The sequence below is a fragment of the Macadamia integrifolia genome, unplaced genomic scaffold, assembly GCF_013358625.1.
Source record: "Macadamia integrifolia cultivar HAES 741 unplaced genomic scaffold, SCU_Mint_v3 scaffold2135, whole genome shotgun sequence".
NCBI lineage: Eukaryota > Viridiplantae > Streptophyta > Magnoliopsida > Proteales > Proteaceae > Macadamia > Macadamia integrifolia.
In genome coordinates, this window is record NW_024868533.1 from 45,949 (window position 1) to 73,695 (window position 27,747).

The 27,747-nt window shown below is 43.1% G+C and overlaps 1 long non-coding RNA gene across 1 annotated transcript; it reads left to right on the forward strand.

The window, feature by feature from the left end:
• The first annotated feature begins 240 nt into the window (after positions 1-240).
• On the forward strand, positions 241-18,713 carry LOC122065880. The gene is made up of 3 exons (XR_006136139.1): positions 241-518; positions 1,708-1,779; positions 18,433-18,713. It is a non-coding gene; the product is annotated as an uncharacterized LOC122065880 (long non-coding RNA).
• Positions 18,714-27,747: the final 9,034 nt, after the last annotated feature.

Below are 27,747 nucleotides of genomic sequence, written 5' to 3' on the forward strand. Positions count from 1 at the left end.
ATCCTTGTTTGTGGGGCCACACCTGTACACTTCGAGTACCATATTCATCTCAATTGTCGGAACCTATGGACTGATTATTAACCAACTTACAGGTTTCTAGAAGGTAGGACCTACGAGAAGTTATAAGAGAATAACCCAATTCATTTAAATTAAACCCAAAACCAAACAGGCCCTAGTGGACCTGCCTATATAAAGACTACCCCACCCTTACTCTCAATTCTTCCCTATAGAAATCTTGGGCAGAGAAGAAGAAAGGGAGAAGAAGGAGAAAGGAAGGAAAAGAAGAAGAAGAAGGAAGAAGAGGAAGAAGAAAGTGAAGGAGTTGCTAGGAGTTGTTGTTGCCCAACTGCAGCTACTTCCCAGTTGATGCCCCTGTATGTGGCTTTTATTACCTCTCCTAAGCTACTACCAAGGGAACCCTAGGCCACTATTGTTGCTGCCAATGTTGTTGGATTGTTTGGGAGGCTGGATAGCTGCAAAAGAAGAGCTATTGTTGCACCTGCAGGTCCATGTACTAGGTGAGTGGTAGAATCTCTTCACCAACTCTGAGAATTTCAGTACTTTAGTAATGGCAGCAGGTTACGGTTGGTAGCTATAGAAATTGGAAGATGGGAATCGACCTTCGAGACACAACTCAGCTCCCTACAGTTGAAACCCCAACTTTGGGACCTGAATTTAGAACCAATTGGTTGTTAGTTTGTCCCAATGGACCTTGGACCAAGGGGATTTTACCAATTAACCCCAATAGGTTGCAATTGGAGATGGGGCAGTACCATACATGCCCCAATTTTTTCAAGGAATGGGCATAAATTTACTCGGGTCACCCGGACAAGGAAAATTGGGAAATTGGGACACATTTGACATAAATTGACCCTGTGGCCAATGAATGAACCAAAATTGGAACTGGATAGGGGTTCCAATAATTTTAATAAATGCAATTAGTGGTAATTGGGTGATGAATCAAGTGGGAAGGAACTTTGTATACTCAATTTGATAGAATTCCTTGTTAATTCCCAAAAAACCCAACTGGAACCAAAAGGACTGAGTTAGGGTTTTTTGGAATTAGGTTGTAATTAGGCAATGTAATACCCCACACATGCCCAATATCATGTAGGAAGAGTATGGAATAAAACCCAAGGCCCAGAAACTAGAACTGGTGCCTACAGAATTCAACTGCAGGTAGGGTAGAATTGGATTTTCTGCAAGCCATCACCGGTGGGTGGCCAACGGCCAACTGGTGGCCACAAGCCTAACCTGCAAGTGGGGCTTAAGAGGACTGTTGTGAACCTTAATACTATTGTGTGGCCCCTACCCTTCTTGGAAAATGTGTAACACACTTGGCAGGGGTTTGACTCACTCAGGAAGAGGGATATTTTTGGAAGGATTGGTGAGGAAGAGAAGTGTCAATATATACCCCGACTATGTAGGAAATCCATCCCAAGCAGCCTGAGGACTGTGGAAACCTACAGGCTACCTCAATTATATGACTGGTGGCCAACAACCTATGACTTGGTCCTGTTGGATGGACAATGGTGCCATGATTGTGAGGGTGGAGTTAGTAAGCTACACCCAAGTTAGGAAGGCCAGTACCTCTGCTCAACAACAAGTTTGGATTCCAGGAGGGAATTCAATAAAATTTTGGAAGTTGGGCTATTTTTTGACAGTAAAGAATGAAACTAACAGTAAATTTTGAATTGATAAAATTAGGAACCTAAGATACTCAGCAAGGATACGCGATGACAGAAATTCAACGAAAAGGCATCAGATTTGGGTATCAAAGTGAGTGGGTGCTTGATTTATTTTACAGAGTGTTTTATATTTTATTATGTGTGCCCATGTGTAATGTTGTGATATCTCTGTTTTAGATGTATTTTTTATAAAAATTATAAATTGCACATGTGGTATGGATTTATCGAGATTGATGTGATCGAGGTTTTGTGGATGAGATTAGAGATGTAGTTGAGTGGTAGTAATTATAAAATCGACGATCTGAGGCATAGTGTGGCCGAGGCATGGATTCCAGTACCATGGGCTCAGGGGTCAATATTATAACTATGGCCACAATTGGATGATTGGATTTTATGATTGTTATGGATACATGTAGATTGCATTTGGTTAGATCACATCTTAGTGTTATTCCCTTGTCAATAGGGGTGAGGAATTGGCTAATCCCACTCGGTGGTAGGTCTTGGAGGACTACTATGCTTGGCTATAACGTACTGTATCCATATTTGGCACAACATGGTATGATGTACATGTACATATGATTGTTAGATAGCATGGATCACCGATGTATGGTGTGGGATTCCAAGACCATGACTGTCAGGGGCTACTTTTTAGGGTTTGGTTGGGAGACCAAGGTTCTTTCTAGGACTAGCTGACTCCTACTTGCAACTAGCTTGTATCTCTGGAGCCCGACGTACTGGGGAGGGAATACCACCTACGTTGCTTATAGCACTTATACCCACATAATGAGGCTTAGCAATTAGAATGGATTTATTATAAATGAAAATGGATCATGTGGCTGTGAATCTGTGGCATCATGTTGTGGTTATTATTCTGAGCATGAATTTGGCACCATGTTTGGATGTGTGTGCTTTCCTTCTTACCCCTCACTAGGCTTGTGAAGTTCACCCCTCATGGATTTATATTTAAAGATGGTGGAATGAAGCTGAAGTGGATAGATGATCAGGTGTGGTTGTGAGGCCATTTCTGCAATACACTATAGTGTGTATTGAGATTCCCTTTTATTTATTTGATTTTTATTTAATATGTCTATAAGATGTAAATATTTATATAACTATGGGTTGTATTTAATTTTGGGCTTGTAATTATATTCTTATCACTTTAGATTTGATCACCACGAATTATATTAATTTATGAATTTTATATGCGTATGCTGATTTTAGTGGATGATCTAGTGATATTGTGAAGTGCATAGACTACTTCTGTGATCCTGGTGGAGGTAGGCTGACTAGTTGAGAAATCCAGTGCTATATACCTTGGCTTATAATTGAGGCAAGGTGTGACATGCACAGTGACACTTCTTCCTCTGTGGCTGAGTATGGTGGTGACTGGTGGACAACAGAATCCGAGAAGCATGTTTTTGGTTGTGCTTGTGGTGCCTGTGCATACATCATACCTTGAGCCGAGAGTGGGACCGTCGTCTTCTCTAATGTTGCATCTTTGGATGTTATACTTTGTGGCTTAATATGTGTGTTGTGGTAAATATGGGAACGAATAACTCTTGTTATGTAATATAATTTAACATTATTTGTTCTCCCATAGGGTTGGATCCTGCATCGTACCTGCGAAGTTCATTAATAACTTTGTCATGTTCATCTTCCTTGGTGTCGCTCCCTATATGGATTAGGTAAGCATGTTCCTTGATTTGTTCACCGAATGCTAATGCCATCACTACCCTAAGCAAATCATTTGTGACCTCTTCAATTACTAGCAAATGGTTCTCTTGAGAATTAAAAAAGTAGGATCCACCCCCAGACCTTCTCCTTCCAAAGCATTCACTGACCCAGTTGATGAGGTTTCATCCGGAGATTTTGACAATGTGAGGCTGTCACTCCAATTAAAGCCATCTATCCATCCTTTTTCTGGATCATAAGAAAGGGGATCATCCACTAATCCTAAGTCACATGATGATCGGGAATTGGGATAATATGGTGGTGATGATGGATATGGAGAGGGGTGATTGAAAGAGATGTATTTTAATAGGTTGGGATTCTAATGGGGATAAAGGATAATAAGAGTGTGATAAAGGTCATATGACCTTGGGTGATATGATGGGGATGATGGTACTGATGGTAAAGAGGGATAATATGGCAGGTTATGCATTGGCGAGTCAAGCAAATATGATGAGGTATGGTATGTAGGGACCTCAGATGGAAGAGATGGTGGTTGAGGTGGAGGTGGAGGGCTTGATGGTGGAGATGTAGGGTAAGTGGGTGATCATCCCATTACTATGATTCCTGATAATCCCTTGTATGCAAATTTTGTCTTAAGAGCCCCTTTAGATTCATCTTCTACTATTTGTATTATGTCTCCAATGATTCTCTTGTAAGTGTGAAAATCAATGAGACTTCTTCTGGCCTTGGGCCGGATTAGTTGAGTTGAATTATTCTCAAGTACTTCTTCTTCTAAGGCATACACATGACTAGAGTGAGGCCCTCTGTGGTCATATGCCATAGGATGGGTGAAGTGCATGTCAGCATAATACGTGTATATTGCCCTCTGCCAAGAATTACATTCTTTTTTATAAGCTTCTTTGATAAAACTGGTGATATGCCTTAAGATATCTAGAGGGAATGATTATATTCATACATGCATCGACTTCTCTCTCCACTCAACCACCCTATAAAGATGGTACTCCCGGGGATTCCTGATAAAGTGAGTTGGATCAAAGAACTGAGGACCGAAATCCTAGGAATCATTGGCCAACATATTGACTGTCCCATGATCTAGGTGTGGATTGGTTGTGACATTTGGATATTGTTTGACTTTCACTTCTATAGTCTTATTGTCTACAAAATCTTGGACTGCATGTAATAGATTAATGCATCACTTTGTAGTGTTACCCTTCTGGTTGGGGTAGGTATAAAATTTATGATCCCTATACCAAGGTGATGGGGGGTTACTGATGACCCTGGGAGCAATTTTGCCAAGGAGGTCCTGCTTTTTCAACTTTTCATATACTTTGGACAATGGCATTCTCAAGTTTGTGAACTACCTCTTTAGTGGGGGGCACTTTAGGCCGGGGAATCTACTTGTATCACAAATGTTTGGGGACCAGATTGTTGTCGATGCCACTAATTGTTGAAATGCATTCACCGTGTTTGCTTCTGAACCTTTGCTTCGCCCAACCCTCACATTGGTTTTGGGCATCCCTTAGTAGCTTGTTCTCAACGCCAGTGCCTGTGGCTATCAATGCATCGATAGTTTACAAAATGCTTATAATAAAGGACATTATAATATGGCTTGAAGATATTTTCAATCAACATCTCCACCTACTTTGCCTCCGATGGACGGTCTGCCATTTTACAGCTTTGTCTCGAAACCTCATTAGAAATGATGTGAGCGCTTCCCTTAGCTATTGTCTTAAGGTCTCCAACTCATGCCTTTTTACATCGACCTCCATATTATAGGAGTATTACTTTGTGAAGGCTCATACAACCGCTGCCCAAATTTGAGTCTGTGTGGGCTCCAATTGCATGAGCCATCTTAAAGCTGGTCCTCATAGAGTTAACAAAAAGGCCCTACTCATCTGTTCATCCGTGAGTTGCCATGATTTTGGCGATGCTTACAAAGACTTTAAGTGAGACTTGGGGTCCCCTGACCCATCAAATCTATTAGCCTGGCACTTAAACTTCTCTCAAAATTTTTCTCCGGAAAAAAAAACTCATCTCACTAGGATCTTTATTTTGCCCTTTCTGATTCTTTCCAATCTAGATCATGTTTTCCAGCTTCTCCAAATATTCTCTCATTTTCTTCTCTTTCTATCTCTAGAGGTTCATTTTGTACATGAGCGGCGAATCTTCTTCGTCCTTGTCAATCACAAACCTAATAGGAACCCTTGGCATGGTGGATGCTCCCTAGTTAGGCGGGCCTAGTTCGCTCTTCTTCTCCTATGGTAGGAATAGAGTTTGTCCTTGGTTGATTCTAGGCCAAATGCTCATTTATAGGAGGGATTGAGTCAGTCCTAGGTTGGTTCTAGATTATTTGTAAGATATATGCCATGTTTTGTTTGAGTTCAGCCATCTCGACTTGCATTGCTTCCATTGAGTGGACCCATGCTGCTTCTGGTGCGTCACTACTGGCCAAGTCTCTTGGAATTGGTTCCATTCTGAGTAAACCTTGGATGCCTGAAAAGATGTTTAGTCAACTGGTTGTTGTTACACCTGTGCCCTGACTCAGTCCAATTTGAATTGTTATGCCAGGTCTCGGATCGAAGATCGAAAGCACAGTCGGGTTTTGGCCCATGGCCGCTCATTGTCTAAGGGGGAGAGATGACCCCACATGTTCATGCATCATATGCCAGTCTAACTGGAGGGGATTCACACCTTACGATCCCAGACGATAAGTGACCTGACTCCTTATGCATAAATCCCAGCACGTACCAAAGGTACCGAAAGACCAAGAGCACGGCCAAGAGCAACCACCCATGCAAGGCCAGCTACTGGACAGCAAGCATTCAAGATTACTTGCTATCTTGACCACCGAAAATACACCACCGGATCCACTAGGCCTAAATCCGATTGGTCCGAATAAGGTCCAACCAAACAGACCCTAAGGTCCAAAATTGTCACTTAACAAAGAAATGAGGATTTTATTTCATCATTTCTTTGTGTCCAATATAGGAGAGGAGAGAAATAGGAGAAGAAGGAAGGAGAAGAAGGGGAAGAAGAAGGAGGAGGTCTTACCTTGGTGTCGGCTACCGCCTAGTCACCGAAATCATTATTGGAGGTAAGTGCACTCACTTCCACCACTCTCTCTCTTCATTTCGACCTAGATTAGGCTAGGTATGAGTGGAATCTTAGTGTACAAATCATCTTAAGGTCGTGGAACGCGTATTCAACCCTCCCAGTGTTGTTGTTGAGCTCAAACCAGACCCGGTGAGCTCTGACAACAAGTAGTGCCAAATGACCAACTAGGGTTTTGATAGTTTGATCGACGTGGAATCAGGATTTTATTAGCTTTAGAATGATGCTAGAACCATTCCCTATAAACTCCATGGAACGAATCCCGACAATCGGACCCGAGCCAAAAAGCCCCAAAATGGCTGGACACTTCTGTACCATCATCGGAAGCAAGCCACCAGATCCACTGGGCCTGCTTTCGGTGGATTATTTCTGGTGGATCACAGAGGCTTGTGAGCTCTCTGTCACCCCCACAGAAAATAGCAATGATATTTCCACCACCGAAAATAGCAATGATATTTCCGGTGGAAATATCTTGTTTCCGGTGGGTGTTTTCGGTGACATTACTGTCACTAGGAAACCTTGACTGTACCTTTTGGGGGTGACCCAAGTGGGCCTCTCCCGATCTTTCTGACCCATACTGATGTATGATTGCCCTTGTGTCTAGAACAGTAATGTGCACATGCCCCGAGAACAAAGTTGAGCTGATCGATCGGTGGCCGTACTTGAATCCTAACACACTCGAACATAAACCAGGTGAGGGATGGTTGCTTTATTTTGATTGTTTTATTATTATAGAATTACCCACATGCATAGATTCTTATATGTTTAATTATACCATTCACATGATGATGATGGTATGTTATCATATGTTACATTTTATAATTCTGATATGAATTGTTATGGAATTGTATGACGGGATCCGGTGTGGCTGAGGTGGTACCAATACCATGATCACCGTGTGTTTGGTTGTATGTGTGGGAAGGAATCTGGAATGGCCGAGGTGGCACCGGTGCCATGATTTTCGTATGTATGCTGCATTTATGCATTGATTATGTGCATTAGAATTAGTTGTAGTCTTTGGCCGAGGTCTCACCGATATCATGTACCCGGGGGACTGCATTTAAAAATGGATACGCTTCGTGGCCGATGATTGGTACCAGTGTTGTATAGTCCATACTCTACTATGATATATACTAGATTAGGTAAACGGTGTCGGGTTTCACTTTGTGGCCGATATGTTACCAATATCGTATACCCAGGGCTATATTTGGAGATGAATAACACTTTGTGGCCGAGGTCTCACTGGTATCGTGTAATTCATACTCTGTATCATTATGAAGGCATGTAGCATATATATGGTTAGGTATCACTCCCTGTGCTATGAATCCTTGCCAACAGGGGGTAAGGTGTTGGATAACCCATTGTGGTATGTTTGATGTGCCTTTCTAGAATGCCACACCCATGGTACGATGTGATTGTTGTCAACGGCGGGAACGTGGCCGATGTGTGATCGGTGCTGTGACTGTCAGTAGGGTGTTATTAGGGGTTTGCTAGGTGAATCATGGATGCATACCGGGATCAATAGGCTTCTATTCATAGCTAGGGTTTGTATCCTTACGTAGTCGATGGCGGTTCCAAGATGAAGGATACAACCTAATGCACCATAGTAGCATTTACCAGACTTAGTTTGTATTGTTAGGTGAATAATAAAATAAATGAACTGCATCACGAACATCATGGACTATGTGTTTAAATTTCATAATCATGTATCATAAATTATTACTACTATTGATGTGTGTGGATGTGCTTGAACCCCACCCCTCACTAAGCTAGTTGGAAAGCTCACCCCACGTATACACCCTCGTTTTAGATGATGATGTAAGTACGATCGTGCCCATGGTTAGTGATTCTCTATCCTCCAGACCCGAGTACGGAGTGAGTGACTGGTGGATGCCGAACGTGGAGGGGTATAGCCAGGACTACGCTTGTGATTTCTGTGCATACGCGACACCATGAGGTGTTCAGTGTAATTTTGGTGATTTTGATATGAGTTTGTGGATGGTACATTTCTTTTAAACTTATTAGTTATACGTCGTGGATGATTGTAAAAGAATAATTCATTTATGGATAATATTTTATCACTAGATGATTTTCCCATTTTATTTATGATTCCGGTACTATACTCTGATTTTGCTGCTTATGTTCATTTGTAATGTGAGATTGTGAAATTTTAAGGTACTGCTATCAAAGATCCTGGTAGGTTGGTAAGATAGGTATGTATCTTACTCACACCATCGATATTCCTAATGGTAAGTTGGGTCTACTGGAAGTGGGGTGTGACAGCTATGGTATCAGAGGGCGAAGCTCTGCCTTAACTCACAATCTCAGCCAAACCATGATTTTGGAGAAATTAGGATTTAAATAAAAATCTTAAGACAACAATAATAGAAATTTCTCAATTAGGAGACAAGCATAGGTGTTAAAGTCGTTTCATTATAATAGAGAAATTGAATACATAGCTTACACTTTCATAAGAAAATAAAGAACTGAAAGCAGGAAATCCTAACTAGCCTACGTCTAGGAAATTCAAAAACTAAAGCAAATGATAGAAAGTAAAAAGTTCAACTAAAACCTAAAACATCAAACTCACAAAAAGTATGAAAGGAAATTCTAAAAACTACAATGGCAAACATGCCACTATTCTTGCTGCTCTTGCTGTTGTTGCTAGTTCTGTCTTTGGTCCTGAGCCTAATTCGAACCATGCGTTCCTAGAGGAGGCACCGGAACACTAAGATGGAAGACCATCGCCTGTATTTGTGCCACAAGGGAGGCCACTCTATTGTCCATAAGACAATAGGTCCTGTCTATGCTATTGAGGTGGCCATCTATGCTCCTCATCAGTGATGTGGTGGTGTCCAAGTGGGCCATAACATCATTGAGACCATAGGGCCTCACACCTCTAGTGCCCTAGGAAGTGGAGGCAACCTTAGAACCCATAGCCTGTGGGTCAGGTGGTGGAACACCACCAACCCCAGCAGCCCCTCCTCCTGCACCACCAACACCACCAGCACCTCCACCAAAATCATTGGCATCGCCACCAACATCACCGGCACCACCACTCTCTACCTCCATAGGCTGCACACCCGCCTCTGGATTAGGTGTCACCTCCCTCATATTCAGGGTCATCTTCCTCAGGGAGTCTTGGTTGAAGTCTATGACCTCTTTGTCTAAGCGTGCCTCTCCCTCTAAATCCACCCTAAAGCGGAGGAATATGCCCGTTAGTATCCTCCCATAGCATAGGTTCCCAACTTGGTGATCCTGTCCCTCGAACCTAATTATCATGGTCCACATCAGGAGGTAAGAAAGACGTATCTAAGCCCCCATGTACACGCAGTAGGTCACATAGGCGTGCAGTGCAGATACCTTATTATAGTGTCCATAACTGGGAAGAACATTCAACTGGACTGCGTGACATACAACCTTTGGAGTAGCAAAATAGTTGACTGAGCGATTCCATCCTGTGGCCTCCTTGGTCAGCATGTTGTTTATCTCCTGAAAGGTATCGAGACTCTGGAAGTCATAAGCTGGAGTCCAAGGTGGGAAAAACACCAGGTCACCGGCATTGCTAACCATCAAAATATTGGCTAACTACCTCATGTCAAAGGAGATCTCCACCCCCTTCACGTAGGAGGTGATCCGCATCTCTTTGGTACCCTGGTTCATGCATTGTAGGTTGGAGTAGAACAACCTGACTAGTGTTGGGTAGTAGTACTTGTTAGGTTTCAAGATGCGGTACCACCCGACATCTTCAAACTGTTGACAAAGATGAAATGCATGAAAGTCTCTTGTCCTCACATAGACTCCCGGGTCCAAGTTGCGGCGCTCGAAGAGTTCCCAATGATCTTGCTCAGCCACAGAGCAAAATAGGATTGGGTTGAACTGAGAGGCGACGTCTTGCTCCTCTTGTTCAACGACACGTCAGATACGTACACAACATCCAAATATCATTGCAATATGATTCCTAAGGATTCAAGAATGAAAACCCAGTTCAATGGTTGAAAGTAGAACTCATAGGGAAGAAAATCACAAAACTAGGTTATAGAGAGGAGAAACATACCTTTGGTGCTAATACGGCACCGATTGATCACGAAATAGCAAGAGGGAAGTGGGGAATGGGTTGGAAAACTCTCCTTGGCCATTTCCACACCTTTTTCATAAGTTAGAATAGGGTTTTGGACAATGAAACCCAAACCCAAGCTTTATATAGGTGGTTTGTGTCCACCAGAAACAAGCCACCGGAAACACTGGACTTGCTTCCCGTGGCATATTCCCGATGAAAGAGAGAGACCCAAATTGCTCTCTATTTTGTCCACCGGAAATAACAAGAATATTTTCGGTGGATTAAGCCATATTTATGGTGAAAAGTCCCCCTGTTTTCGGTGGACTAATTTAGAAATAAATTATTTTTCTTTTTCAAATCTAAATTTTATTTTATTACTTTAATGGTGTGTCCTTTTTGAGATACGCGTGCGATCAGATCCTAATATGTGTGGACCCCACTTGTGCATGCCCTAACCCTAATTTTGCCTATTGTATATGTTTGGGACCCATTATGAATGCATGTGTTCCAATTACATGCAACCTTGTATATGCATGTGAACTAATTGGATTCCTCCATAGAGTCATGTCACACTGGAACACTCGATCCCAATCCATATCACTCCTGTCACCTCCCACTTCCCCTACACGGAATCAGGGTAGACCCAGCAATGCACCCCCAGCTCCGCTGGTACTTACTACACATGATGTGGCATCATCATGGATAATATGATGCGGGGAGTTGAGGAAAGGAAAAATCGGTTTATGGTCGGGATGAATGATAGGATCCAAGCGACAATGGGAGCTCGTAGTGCACCACCCACACCTCCTACTCCACCGGCACCCATTCCAATACCCACTGGATAGGCTACCCTTCAAATGTCAGGTGGGGCATAAGTGTATGGGCAAGTGCATCAGAATGTGTAGAGGCAAGTGCAAGACCCGATGCCTGAACAAGCCCAAGTCCATGTAGAGGGCTGGACAGACTTGACGAAAATGATGGAGAAGTTTCAATGGCTTAGGCCCCTATGCTTCTCAAAGGTGGGCCAAGACCCATTATATCCATCAAGATGGATTGGTGGAATGGAGAAAGTTTTTAGATTGATGGGCTGCACTGATGAGCAAAAAATTTTGTGTGTGGACTATCAATTGCCAAACGAAGCAGATGAGTGGTGGAGTGCCACCAAGCCTATTCTGAAGGCTATTAACCCAAACCCTACTTGGGCAGACTTTAAAGGGGCCTTCTTTGAGAACTATTTTTTTCGGAAAGCTTCCAGGATAGGAGAGTGAGTGAGTTCTCTCAATTGGTTTAAGGTTCCAAGTCTATGCTCGAGTATCAGCAACGATTTGAGGAGCTATTCCATTTTGCTCATGGGCATCTTAGAGGTGATAGAGCTAAGGTAAAGAAGTTTGAGAAAGGGTTAAGCCAGGTATTGGGTCAACCATTGTGGGGTTGAAGCTGCAGACCTATGCTAAGGTGGTCCAAGTGGCTAAATCTATTGAAGACCAGCATAGAGACAACTTCACAGCCCAGTAAGGAACGGGAAAGAGGCTAATGGGATCTACTGATACTAGAAAAGGCAGCAAACCCTTTCGAGTGCCTTATATCAACCTAACTCTGGTGCTAGTCAGGAAGCCTGAAGCTAGTCAGACTTCCCAGTCCTCCTGATCTAGTGTTGTGTCTCAGTCTTCGGCATCGAGCCCAAGGAGCTTTCATTGCGATCAGCTAGGCCATATGGCGAGGACATGCCCACATTGGAGGCCTAGTGGTACACCATACACTATGCCACCTAGGCCCCAATAGACATATTCAGTCCTTAGACCAGCACAGCCCCACAGGGCCAGAGACCATAGGGCAGAGTATTTGTTATGACTGTAGAAGATGCCAAGGCTACACCCGATGTAGTGACAGGTATATTATTGATATCATTATTGCCTGCACATGTGTTATTTGACTCAAGAGCCTCACATTCATTTGTGTCACCAGCATTTGTGAAGAAGATGAGAATTCCACCTAAGGGACTGACTCAATGTTTGGCCAGAGCACCCCTATAGGAAGTGTAGTAGGTCTGAACTATGTGTATGAGCCTTGTCCAGTGACCATAGGTGAACATGAATTGAATGCCCACTTGATCGAGTTGGATATGACCGACTTTGACATGATTTTAGGAATGGACTAGTCTGCATACAGAGCCAGTGTGCTATATGTAGAGAAGAATATCATTTTTAGACCTCGTGATGATGATGAGTTTGTATTCCAAGGGGATAAGCCTAAGAAACCCAAGAAGGTTATCATATCCGCACTCCAGATGAAGAAGCTACTGGATAAGGGATATCAAGGCTACTTAGTATCTATGGTGGATACTGAGATGATTAGGCCATTGACCGAGCTTAATGTGGTGAGGGAATTTTTTGATGTATTCCCTGATGACTTGACAAGTTTGCCTCCGCACCGAGAGACAGAGTTTGCTATAGACCTACTCCTCAACTCGGCACTAGTGTCAAAGGCCCCTTATCGTATGGCCCCCACAGACTTGAAGGAATTATAGGTGCAACTTCAGGACCTTCTGAAGAAAGGATTCATTAGACCTAGTGTGTCTCCATGGGGAGCACCGGTATTGTTCATCAAGAAGAAAGATGGAAGTATGAGATTGTGCATTAATTACTGGGAGCTTAATAAGCTAACCATAAAAAACCGATATCCTTTACCAAGGATAGATGATTTATTTGATCAGTTGCAGGGTGCCAAGGTATTCTCCAAGATTAACCTTAGATTGGGCTACCACCAAGTCAGGATCAAGGATAGCGATGTCAGTAATATGGCCTTCAGATTAAGGAATGGACATTATGAGTTCTTGGTGATGTCGTTTGGGTTGACTAATGCACCAGCTGCATTTATGGACTTGATGAATCGGGCATTCCAGGATGTCTTGGATAAGTTTGTGATTGTGTTCAGTGATAAAATTTTGGTCTACTCCAAGAGTGCAGAGGAACATGCTGTTCACCTGAGGTTAGTACTGCAATGGCTAAGGGAGAAGCAACTCTATGCCAAATTCAGTAAGTGCGAGTTTTGGTTGTCATAGGTGGCATTTCTAGGCCACATTGTTTTAGACAAGGGTATAGAGGTTGACCCAAGCAAGGGTAAGCCGTTCTAGAATGGGAGACTCCCAAGAGTGTAGCAGACATACGTAGTTTTCTGGGATTGGTCGGATACTATAGGAGGTTTATTGAGAACTTCTCCCGCATTGCTACCCAATGACCTGACTCACAAGGAGGGGTGTGAAATTTGAGTGGTCTGATGCTTGTGAAAAGAGATTCAAGGAGCTAAGGTAAAGGTTTGTATCAGCTCCAGTTTTAACTATTCCAACCGGTACAGGTGGTATGGTTGTGTATAGTGATGCCTCCAAGTTGGTATTGGGTTGTGTATTGATGTAACACGGGAAGGTCATTGCTTATGCATTCCATTAATTGAAAGATTATGAGAAGAACTACCCCACCCATGATTTAGAGTTGGTAGTTGTAATTTTTGCACTAAAAATTTGGAGACACTACCTATATGGTGAGAAAAGTGAGATCTTCAGTGACCATAAGAGCCTCAAGTACTTCTTCACCCAAAAAGATCTCAACATGAGACAGAGGCATTGGTTAGAGCTGATGAAGGATTATGATTGTACTATCCAGTATCACCTGGGAAAGGCCAATAAGGTAGCTGATGCACTTAGTTGGAAATCTCAATCACTGACTCTTGCAACACTGACCACCAATGAGCATCTCATAGGGGAGGTCAGAAAACTAGACTTGGAGTTATTAGTGGAAAGTGTCACTTTGTCACTATCGGCATTAGTGGTACGACCTAGTTTGGTGGATAGGATCACTGTAGCTCAAGTTACTGATGCAGAGTTGCAAAAGCTGATAGCAGAATGCTAGGAAGGAACCTAAAAGGACCCAAATTTCTCTATAACTGAAAATGGGATTCTCAAGTTCAAAGGGAGGTTATGTGTGCCTAGTGGTGGTGATTTGAGAGACAGTTTTGAGAGAGACATACAGCTCTCCATACTCCATCCACCTCAACAGCACTAAAATGTACAAGGACCTCAAAAGCTCCTATTAGTGAAAATGAATGAAGAATGATGTGGCCATGCATGTGTCTAGATGCCTCACATGCCAGTAAGTCAAGGCTGAAAGGCAAAGGCCCCATAGTTTATTGCAGTCACTATCTATTCCGGAGTGAAAATGGGAGAATATTACCATGGACTTCGTCACAGGCCTACCCCACACACAGAAGGGTATGGATGCCATTTGGATAGTTTTGGACCACTTGAACAAAGCAGCTCAATTTATCCTAATCAAAATCACATTTTCTATGGACAAGTTGGCCAAGTTGTATATTGACAACATCATCAGGCTATATGGTGTACCAGTTAGTATCATCTCTGATCGAGATCCTAGGTTCACTTCTAAGTTTTGGACATGTGTACAGAAAGCTATGGGCACACATTTGAATTTTAGTATAGCCTTTCACCCTTAGACCGACGGCTAGTCGAAAAGGACTATCTAAACATTAGAGGACCTACTTAAAGCGTGTGCCTTGGATATGAGTTACAGTTGGGATGAGCACATTTCCTTTATTGAGTTCTCCTATAACAATAATTACTAGGCCACCATCGGAATGTACCCGTTTGAGGCACAGTATGGCAGAAAGTGCCAAACTCCACTCTATTGGGATGAGGTTGGTAAACAGAATATTTTGGGTCCAGACTTGATACAGGAAACTAGTGAGAAGGTGAATGTGATCAGAGAAAGGATCAAGGCAGCTCAGTCCAGGAAAAAAAGCTATACAGATGTTAGGAGGAAACATCTAGAGTTTGGTGCTGGAGACAAGGTGTTCTTATGGATCTCCCCAGTTAAAGGAGTGATGCGGTTCGATGGAAAGCTTAGTCTAAGGTTCATAGGACCATACGACAGACTGGAAAGGATCAGACTGGTAGCTTACTAGATAGCTCTACCACCAGAGTTGGAGGTTACACTTGATGTCTTCCATGTATCTATGTTGAGGAAGTACATCCCCGACCCCACTCACGTCATAACTTACATACCCCATGAGTTGGACGAGGATTTTGCCTACGTGGAGTATCCGGAGAAGATTGTTGATCGGAAAGAGGATGTTCTCTACAACCGCATCGTTTCCTTCGCCAAAGTGAAATGGATGAACCACCCCGAACAGGAAGCATCTTGGGAGCAGGAAGATGAGATGATGTAGCAGTATCCTGGATTGTTTGATTTTCTAGGTATATTCAATTTTGAGGACGAAATTCTTGTAAGGTGGGAGAATGTTACACCCGTGCCCTGACTCAGTCTAATTTGAACTATTGTACCAAGTCTCGGACCGGAGATCGGAAGCACAGCCAGGTTTTGGCTCACGGTTACTCATTACTGAAGGGAGAGAGATGACCCCAAATATTCATGTATCACATGCCAGTCTAACTGGAGGGGATTCGTACCTTCCAATCCCACACGGTAAGTGACCTGACACCTTATGCATAAATCCCGACACGTACAAAAGTGATCGAAAGACCACGAGCACCGCCGAGAGCAACCACCTATCCAAGGCCAAATGTTGGATAGCAAGCAATCAAGATAACTTATTGTCTTGACCACCGAAAATATGCAACTGGATCCACTGGGCCTGAATCTGGTGTGCCTAACAGGCTGCTGTCAAAATTTCAATGCCCGAGGGTCCCACCACTTACATCGTAGATAGCCTTGGATGATCCCAAATCATCCTTCACATTTTACTCATAATGTGAGCACTTTGTAGACCTAAATGGTTGGGTCCTCGGGACCCGAAATTCGTATTAACCCGATTGGTTCGAATAGGGTCCAACCAAACAGACCCTAAGGTCCAAAATTGTCACTTAACAAAGAAATGAGGATTTTATTTCCTCATTTCTTTATGTCTAATGTAGGATAGGAGAGAAAGAGGATAAGAAGGAAGGAGAAGAAGGGGAAGAAGAAGGAGGAGGTCTTACCATGGTGTCGGCTACCGCCTAGTCGCCAGAATTGTTGCCGGAGGTAAGTGCACTCACTTCCACCACTCTCTCTCTCTCTTCATTTCAAACTAGGACAGGCTAGGTCTGGGTGGAATCTTAGTGTACAAACCATGTTGAGTTCATGGAATGGGTATTCCACCCTCCCAGTGTTGTTGCTGAGCTCAAACCAGGCCCAGTGAGCTCTGGCAACAAGTAGTGCCAAATGACCAACTAGGGTTTTGATTGTTTGATCGATGTATCTCCCAAATGGCTCAATGGAATTGGAATTTTATTGGCTTAGAATGATACTAGGACCATTCCCTACAAACTCCACGAAACGAATCTAGGCAATCAAGCCCAGTTGGAAAGCCCCAAAATGGATTGACACTTTTGTACCACCACCGGAAGCAAGCCACCAGATCCACTGGGCCTACTTCAGGTGGGTTATTTCTGGTGGATTATAGAGGCTTGTAAGCTCTCTGTCATCACTACCGAAAACATCACTGATATTTTTGGTCGAAATATCCTGTTTTCGGTGGGTGTTTCCAGTGACATTAATGTCACTGGGGAAACCCTGACTATATACCTTTTGGGGGTAACCAAAGTGGGCCTTGTGTACTAATGTACGATTGCCCTTGTGTCTAGGACAGTGATGCACACGTGCCCAGAGACCAAAGTTGAGCCCATTGATCGGTGGCTGTACTTGAACCCTAACACACTCGAATATAAACTAGGTGAGGGATATTTGCTTTATTTTGATTATTTTATTATTATAAAATTGCTCACATGCATAGATTCTTATATGTTTAATTATACCGTTCACATGATGATGATGGTCTGCTATCATATGTTACATTTTACAATTTTGATATGAATTATTATGGAATCGTATGACGGGATCATATGTGGCCGAGGTGGTACCAATACCGTGATCGTCGTGTGTTTAATTGTATATATGAGATGGAATCTGGCATGGTCAAAGTGGTACCGGTGCCATGATTACCGTATGTATGTTGCATTCATACATTGATTATGTGCATTAGAGTTAGTTGTAGTAACAGGTTACACTTTGTGGTTGAGGTCTCGCAAGTATCATGTATCCTGGGACTGCATCTGGAAATGTATACGCTTCATGGCCAATGATTGGTACCATTGTTTCGTAGTCCATACTCAACTATGATATGCATGCTAGATTAGGTAAATGGTCTCGGGTTTCACTTTGTGGTCGATGTGTTATCGGTATCGTGTACCCAGGGCTGTATTTGGAGATGAATTACACTTTGTGGCTGAGGTCTCACTGGTATCGTGTAATTCATACTAACTGTATCATTATGAAGGCATGTAGCATATATGTGGTTAGGTATCACTCCCTATGCTATGACCCCTTGCCAACAAGGGGTAAGGTGTTGGATAACCTATTGTGGTATGTTCAATGTGCCTTTCCAAAATGCCTCACCCGCTGTACGATGTGATTATTGTCGGAGGCAGGAACTTGTCCGGCGTGGCCGATGTATTACCAGTGTTGTGACTGCCAAGAGGCAGTTATCAGGGGTTGTTGGGTGACCCATGAACATATACGGGGACCGAAAGGCTTCTATTCACGGCTAGGTTTGTATCCTTGCATAGTCGATGGTAGTTCCGAAACAAAGGATACAACCTAATGTGTCGTAGTAGCATTTACCAAACTTAGTTTGTATTGTTAGGTGGATAATAAAATAAATGAACTGCATCACGAGCATCATGGACTATGTGTTTAAATTCCATAATCATACATCATAAATTATTATTTCTATTGATGCGTGTTGATGTGCTTGAACCCCACCCCTCACTAAGCGAGTTGGAAAGCTCACCCCATGTATACACCCTCTTTCTAGATGATGATGCAGGTACGGTCGTGCCCATGGTTAGTGATTCTCTATCCTCTGGACCCAAGTACAGAGTGAATGACTGGTGGATGTCGGACGTGGAGGAGCGTAGACAGGATTGTGCTTGTGATTTCTGTGCATACGCGGCACCATGAGGTGTTCAACGTAATTTTAGTTATACGTCGTGGATGATTGTAAAAGAATAATTCAGTTACGGATAATATTTTATCATTAGATGAATTTCCCTTTTTATTTTTGATTCAGCTACTATACTCTGATTCTACTGCTTATGTTGGTTTGTGATGTGAGATTGTGAAATGTTAAGGTACTGCTATCAAAGATCCTGGTAGGTTGGTAAGACTGGTACGTGTCTTACTCATACCGCTGGTATTCCTAATGGTAAGTTGGGTCTACTGGAAGTGGGGTGTGACAGTTATGGTTACGAGTCCATATGGATGGCGGGAAATCTTTTGGATGTGGAATTGTGCCTGACACACAAAGATGATTTGATTTTTAGGTTTTTTCTTTTAATAATAATCAAGTGATTCATACAAGGTAATTATGCGATGATAAGAGTCTAACCACAACTTGAGTTCCTAGTGAAACCCATATCATGGCATCGATAACAAATAAAACAATCCTGATGAAGAGTACTCCTTTCAAGTATTCTACACCATTGGGTCTTGATCTCCAACATTTACCCTACTTGATGATCCTTGCCTTTGAACTTTTATAAATTTTATATGATTGATGATTCGGTATCCCACACAACTTAATGGGAATCACCCCAGAGGTATGTATACCGTACAATCAAGATGACGTTCTTAGTTTTGAAAAAGGAATCTTTAATCGAACCTCACTTGAGAGTGTTTCCCCCAATGATCAAAATATGTTATAGGAAAACTCCAATCTAGATCTCAAACAAGTTTAACTAGTTAGTTTGCGACATTCCCTAGAGGTTTTCCATCAAATTCCTACGTAATACGGGAATGTAATGGATGCAATAGGACAAAACTGGCTATTCTTGATGGGATCTATATACTCAAGGTACATGATCCTTTGATATACTCGAAGGTATTGTGTCAAGGGGTGTATCATTATTGCCCATTACTCGTGACAATACACGAGGTTAGACAACTAGCCACCGGGGTGGATAGAATTGTGTCGTGAGTGGGTGTAAAAGTGTCATGCAAAAAGTATTATTGACCAGTCTCAAAATTCCATAAAGTGCACAGACCTACCCAAGGGTGTTGGTACGATAGAGAATACCCTCATCAGGTGATTTCACTTCGAGCATGATACATGATGTGGTTAGTACATACAATTACACACATGGGTTAGCCAAAAATGTCTTCAAGTAAGTAATTTAAAGGGGGAATATTCTTGCATTCAATGGTAGCATCAAATGTTGGAAGTTAATCATCATTCTCTAGTGGAGTCACCACTGTAAGGATAGCAGCCTAGATTGGTCATCTAACCCTCTTCTCCTATGCACATCTACGGGCCCTGCACCATCGTGTCCCATCTCGGGGACATGTGGAGGCTATTTTGCCTCTAGTGGGCTCTTCCCTTTGGGCTATTATCTTAGAGAAGTATCAATGATGGTTCAACGTAAAATGAAAAACTTTTAGGGAGTGGGAATCATAAAGAATTGGTCACCACCTGGGGTTAGGGCCTAGGACCCAATGTTTGGGCCCAATTCATAGGAAAGGGCCCAGAAAATTGGTCTGATCCAGAGATGAAGGTAAGTGTCAGATTATAGAGTTGGGAAGGTATTAGGCACCCACTCCACCCGGTCGGATAGGTCTTCTTATTAAATGCTTAAAAATGAATATTCCCCAATATATCCTGTACTGTATGCATGGCTAATTATTGTTATACTATAATATACAAATACTGTATAAAATAGAGAGTTTATATTATACCTACTCTGTCAAGAGATTATACCTGTGCTTGACCCCTATTTTGGGTCAAGAGGAGTGGGCCCCTTTTATTGTGCACGTGGTCTTTAGCAAAGGTTTCCCGGCTCAAGTGGAAGTGATCTTTGTCGCTTGCTTTCCAACTTCAAAGAATCTAGACCTCTTATGACACTTCAAAACCTTGAGTATCCCTTGGGAATCTTCAGAAATTTTAGGGAACTTCGACGCTAAGTAAAAGGTGGGCCCGTACGGGAAGAATTTCGGCCTCAGGTTGAGTGTTAGGCTATAGAATATAGTATTGTAACTAGGCTTGGGTGGCTATAAGAGTAGCAACTTAGGATCGATTATCCCCCAACATTCTTTCTCCCACTCGCATTTATGGCCCTGCACCTCCACATCCCATCTCGGGGACACATAGAGGCCTATTTCATGTGTAGCGGATATGAGGGTAGCGACGGGAGATGATGAGACGTCTCTCTTCCCCCTTTGGGGGGGAAAGGACTTGCCTCCCATCCTCTCTCCTCTCTCTTTCTCTTTTATTTGAGGGAGGGGTGTGTGTCATGTGTGCTTACCTTGCGGGCCCCACATCGGCATATTGCCACTCAGAGATACGTAGAGGCTTATTTTACAAGAGTGTAAAAATTCATCATTTAAGATGGGGTTTGATGATGGTCCAATACGGGGATCGGGATCATACAAATGGGGTTTGGCATCGCCACCTAGGGTTATGGGCCTAGGACCCTGGCGTGGGCCCAGTTCCTGAGACAAGGGCCCAAAATTTGGTCTGGTCTAGAGATTTAGGGTAAGTGTTAGGTTGTAGAATTGGGAAGGTGTTAGGCACCCAATCAACCCGGTTTGACCGGTTTTCCTACTAGATGCTTAAGAACGAACATTTTTCACAATTATTACTATTCCACATGCATGGCTAAGTTATCACACATATATACATTGACTAAATTTAAACTACTATATACATTAAAACAAGGTCTATATAAAGTCAACATGATGACAATTAGGTTGAGAAATTGTACCTGAACTTAACCCCTATTTTGGGTCAAGAGAGGTGGGCCCCTGATTAGTACCGGCTCGGACTGTCTTTTGGATTCTCCTACCTCAGGGGAAGATGTTCTTGACCTCCAACTTCCTTTCTTGAGAGATGTTGACTATGATGATATTCGGACAGGGTTCCGGCTAGGAACGGTCACTTTCGGATTTGGATTCGGATAGAGCTTTGGCTAGGGAAGGTTATTTCTGGGCTTAGGATGAGGTGGCACTCCGGCAGCTTCTGCTAGGGATAGGCTAGGGGAGGGCTAGGCTATAGTGGTACTCTAGTAGATCTTCCATTGGGGATAGGCTAGGGGAGGGCTAGGCTGAGGTGGCACTTCGGCAGAGCTTTCGCTGGGAATGGCTATTTCTGAAAAGATTCCAAGGGCATTTGGACAGGGCTTCCGCTAGGGACAGCTATTTTTTAAAAGAAATAGATTGACCTAAAAATGGATTGAAGATCACTAAAGCCCAGAAGAATACTTTGAAGATCTGAATAGAACTCCGGATCTTGACAAAGATCTTTTCATAGACCCAAAGAACCTCAAGGGGGGAAGGATTTCTACTTCTGGTAAAACCCAAGAACACTCAAAGGGGGGAGGCTAAGAACAAACTATTTTTGGAAAAAATTGGATTGGACTAATAACTTGGATTGAAGATCTTCAAAGTCCCGAAGAACACTTCAAAGATCCGAAGAAGATTTCGGATCTTGACAAAGATCGCTTCGAAGACCCAAAGAAAATCAAGAGGGGGAGGGGAGGAGGAGAGAGGGTTTCACTACTATGAAGTGAGGTGGGGTTGTTTGGTGTGTAAAATCCAAAGGAGGGGGTATTTATAGGATTTTCGGACCAATGGGGAAGAGGGAGAATTTTTAACGAATGGACAAAAGAAAGTTCTTGGACTATCGTGGGTGAAGAGGGTTTTTATCCAATGGGTAAAAGGGGTTCTTGGACTAAAATGGGTGAAGTGGGCTTTTATCCAATGGGTAAAAGGGGTTTTTTGGGAGATAGAATTCTTAGTCAAAAAGTGGGGTTTTGGTCTCAAGTGGGTGAAGAGGAAATCTCTTTAGCCAAAAAGTGGGTTTTTGGTCTTAAGTGGGTGAAGAGGAAATCTCTTCACCCTCTGGGCCAGTGGAAAACCAATCCGACCATTGATGGCGGCGCACAAGATTGGGTCGAAGTGCGCGGGGCATGGCCAACATAGGAGGGCAAGCAATACATACAAAGTGTGTGGGCAATGTCATTGGTGTGCGGCATATGGCACATGGGGCAACATGTGTGTGCGGCATATGGCACGCGGGACAGCGTGTGTGTGCAGCACATGGCACATGGGCACAGGCGGCAGCAAGGGCTAGGCAGCAGCAGGCATGGGAGCGGGTGCGGTCTGCAACCAGTGGGGGCACTGGCAGTAGCATGCGAGCGCACTGGCTATAGCATGAGGGCACATGAGCTGCAGTATATGAGTGCACGGGCTGCAGGCAGCGAGCGCTCGGGTAGGGTCATGCGGGGGTGTAGCTAGGTCGTGCAGGGCACGCACACGAGGCTGTACGGGTTGCCCTACTGGCCAGCACATGCAGCACACATGCAAGCAGCAGTAGGCACTAGGCAGTAGCCAGCGCGCAACATGCGTGCGAGCTGGCCTACTAGCCAGTGCGCACAACATGTGAGAAATTTGTTGCTCTTCCAATCTTACAAGTAAAAACATTTGATTCTTGGATTTTCCTTAGTTGGGATTCATATGTGCCAGTTCAAGGAATGTGGTCTCCAGGTTGGGTCTTTCGAACCAATCTAGACTATCTGGGACCACAAGAGAGAAATTCACTGCTCTTCTAATCTTGCAACAAGTAAAAACATTTGATTCTTGGATTTTCTTTAGCTGGGCTTCTCATGTGCCAGTTTAGGGATTTGGTCTATGAGATCAGGTCACTTGGAGCTGATACAAAGAGAAAGGGCCTCCAGAGGCCAGGTAAATACAATTGGGCCATCTAGGGGCTGGGTCAATGAAATGGTTTCTTTTCTTGATTTTCCCTTGATTTCTTGATCTTTAGTTCTTTGATTTAGAACCCTGTTTTTACTATTGATCTTGCTTTTTGCGTTTTACCCTTGATTTGGAATCTTGCCTTTATCATTGATTTTTCTTTTTCCAATGATCTTGCTTTTTGCTTTTAACCTTGAATTTTGACCTTTACTTTCCTCTTTTTCATGTGATATAATTTCCACCTACCACATGAATTTGAATTTTACCTTCCTTTTGATTTTCACTTTCCATTTTTCATGTGAATAATTTTCACCTACCACATGAATTTGACTTTTACCTTCCTTTTAATTTTCACTTTCCCTTTTTATGTGAATTTGAATTTTCAACTACCACATGAATTTTTACCTTCCCTTTGAATTTTTACTTCCCTTGTGACATAATTTGCAACTACCACCAAAATAATTTTGAATTTGGTATTTGGTAGTTAGAAACTTTGATTTGCACCTTGGGATTGGAATCTCAATTTTTTTTTTTTTTTTGAAAACGAATTGTTTCCTATAAAATGGCCCCCCTTCCTTTGTTTACTCCTCATTCTAACTTTTTTGAGTAAAGAACGATTCGTGAGTGAGTGGGTTCGAGTTTCCGAAGCCTTCTCGAAGATCCGAACCATTTTGCATTTTCTTAGGTTACTTCAAATTTTTTTGAAGTTCTTTAGGTTTTTCGTGAATTTCTTCATCTTGTTCTTGAGGGAGGAGTCATTTGGTGAATTCTACATTCTTATGAACTTTTGTGTAAATTAGAAAAATTTATGGGGCACTTTATAAATTGAGAAACTTCTTGGGGTTTTTTATGATTTTGGAAAATATGGCTGAAACAAGAAAGAGAAAGACTTGTGGAGAAATCCAGCTCGAGAGTTGCGGTAGTTATTCCCACAGGGATGAGGGCCTGGCCGATTGGTACTCTGGGCTGACTCTCTACAATAGTTGGAACCACATCTGCATCTCCATATGGGGTTCTTGGGTAAGTCTTCACATTTCATTCATTATTTTGATCATATTTTATTTTTGTTTTGTTTTTCTTTTCCTTTTTTTTTATTATCTTTTATGTTGTTTTTGTTTTATATTTTCTTTATTTCCATTAGCATGAGGGGGGAACCACCTACCTTGGCCCTGTATGGGCATCCGAGCATGGTTTGGTCATGGTACAGGATACTTCCTCGTAGAGTGAAGTAGATAATTGATGCGTCATACCTGTGCTGATTAGCACTTGTACAGACCCAAAAGTTCAATCCAGCACTGGTGGGGGCCTTGATGGAGCGGTGGTGGCCGAGTACTCATTCGTTTCAACTTCCTGTTAGCGAGATCACCATCATGCCTCTCTACTTTTATGCCTTGACAGGCATCCCATTTAGAGGTAGACCCATGATCCTACCCAAGATTCCTACTGTCAGGGAGTTTGCAGACTTGACAAGCCTTACCATTATGGCTAACCAGACACACATCAGTCTAGGGGAGATCAGTGCCCGATGGTGGAGAACTGGGCTGTGGGTGAACCCGGACAACATGGTACAGGTGGCCTGTTCTTTCTTACTACTTGTTGTGGGTCAGTACCTTTTTAGTGACCTCCGAGCAAGAGTAAACATTGCCTGGTATTCTTCCTCCAAAATCTTGGGGAGGTAGATTCTTGGGACTGGGGTGGGGCCGCCTACGCATATCTCTTACAGACCCTAGACCTATTGTCATATGGAGACTGAGGTCTCAAGGGAGCAGGCTTCATCCTCCAGGTAATTTTCCTTCTCGTACCCATTTCCTTTCATTCATTTGGATTGCACTTTCTTACTTTAATCTCTTGAAACAGCCTTGGTGCTTTGAGCACTTGGGAACTATAGCTCCCAGACTGAGGGATTCTCAGGCATTCTTCTTCCCCATAGCCATGAGGTGGGGAGACAATTAAGTGATCAAGGCTTGGTGCCATCCTCTGGGGAACACCGCTCGTTCTCTTTTGAACAATCTCACTAAGGTATGCCATATTTGACATTGAAATTCCTTTATCTTTTGTTATACTTACTTTTCCTTGGATTTGCAGGTCACTTGGAGACCATTCCTGTCACACCCCGTTCACATAGAACCGTACCGATGACCGGGTTAACTCCGGTTAACCCAAACCTGCCAGGATGACTTGATACAGTACCCAACCACAGCATACACACATCTAAGATAAACATTCAAAATTTCAGTAGAAGACTTAATTTACCTGTAAATACCCCCAATATACTTGATACCCAAATTGTAGTATATAGATAAATACATGTGGGCCCGCAGGCATGATATTTATATAAAAAGAATAACAATTCACGTATCAAGTACATAAAAAGGGGTTATCAAAAGAATAAAAAAGTAAAAGCCTGTACGACGTCAATACTATGGTCCCGCAGCACAGCCCTCGCACGTGCAATCCGTACCGTGCTCATATTCCTCAGGGACCCACTAATCATCTTCGGGGAATTCAACTGTGGGGCCCGACCCTTGATCTTCAGGCTGGTGACCTGCAAAATCATCTAAAAGAGGTGCGCACGTGGGATGAGCTCACTAGCTCAGTAAGTGAAAAGAAGGAGAACACAACAATCCACACAACAATCACAACCATATGCACTATATGCTTTGCAATTCATTTTAAATCACATCCACCTAAACAACATTACTAAGTCTTTGGTTTAGTGCTACTACAACCACAGTGCACGTATGCTCCAGGTACGAGCCACAAACTCCATCCCACTATACGCCCATAAGGCTGTCGGAGAAGGCCCACCGTGAGTACTCGAAAAAGTAAAGCATATCGACTACCGGCTATCAACATAAAAGTAAATGATAGAAAGTAAAGGTGCTGACTCCAGCAATTTAAAAGCAGTACGATTGGCCCTCTTGAATATACCACCAAGGTTGCCGATTGTCCTAATGACCAACCGGGTGTATGTCTAACCGCCACAGTGATCCGACAACCGCGACCACTTCTTCCCCCCAAATGGTAACCCAACACTTCAACCCCTGTTGGGAAGGATCGTAACACGAGAAGATGATAATCCTAAACCGTATGCTCCTATATGACATAGTACGATTATATAGTACCACCGCATCCCATTCCACGGGCCACCAATGCACTCGTTTCCAAGCCGACTATGGTATCTAGTCTAATAATGCACCATGCACAATGATCCCATTATTCATCACATAAGCACATCATCATTTAGCATTTAGAAAGTAAAACACAACACATATGTCATATTCATATGAGGATGGCTAAGCTACACATAGTTTGCATGATGACATGGCTAGTCTAGATACAATTGAATGAATGCCAAACAAGCCTTAAAATAAGGCCAAACGTCCTCTCCCCACTTGCCTGTAGTGTACAAAGACTCACACCCGGTACGGGTGAGATCTGGCACGAGAAACATAAATTTCGGTGAACCTATCATAAGTGAATGGGGTTAGCATTTCACCACTTTGGAGTCAAAACTAACAAGATTCGATGGTTAAATCATGTTTAGAATCATAAAAGAAGGTTGCTCGTCCGTTTTGGGTCCATTCGGACACAAAAATCACGTTAGGGGCCTCTCGGGTGGGTCGGACAGCCCACCTGTCACTGCCCACCGATCATCTCAGGTGGGCGGGTCGGCCCACCGGTTGACCCACTGATCATGACCGATGGGTAGGTGGGCCCACCGGTGGGGGTCGAGGGCCGGTCATAATCGACAAGTAGGTCGGCCCATCGGTTATGACCGACGGGTAGCTCGGCCTATCGGTCTGCCCACCGATCGGCCCCGAGGGCCTGCCCTCTCGGGCGGGTGCCCTTAGGCGGGCTATGCCGCCCATCGGTCTCAGCCCACCTGAGAGGGCGGAAAAATGCGTTTTTCGCTAAAATTTTCCCCAACCTTTGGGGAAACAAATGGGGCTTTTCCAATCACATTTTCCACACATTCAAGGTCTTATAAGATGTTTCTAGCCTAGATCTAAGTTAGATTTAAGGATTGAGAAGCCATCTAACCTTCTTCGCTCAAGAACTCTATCAAAACCCCAAAAATCACTTCCTTGCTCAAGAATCACCAATGCTTCTCCAACCTTGCAAACACTTCTTCAAATCCTTCAAAATCAACACATAGACTATCCATTAAACCTTAGATTCATCATCTCAAGGGGGATTTACAAGATCTCAAGGAACTCTTCCCAAATCAAGGGTTTTACTTGGGTTTGGTGAAAGTTTAAGAAACATAGCCTTTGCTCACCTCCAATCGTAGATCTCGTGTTGGGGATCACTCTTCCGGCGTCGGAATGGGAAGATCGAACCTTAGCACCGCTTAAATCCCTTTCTTCTTCCTCTTCCTTCC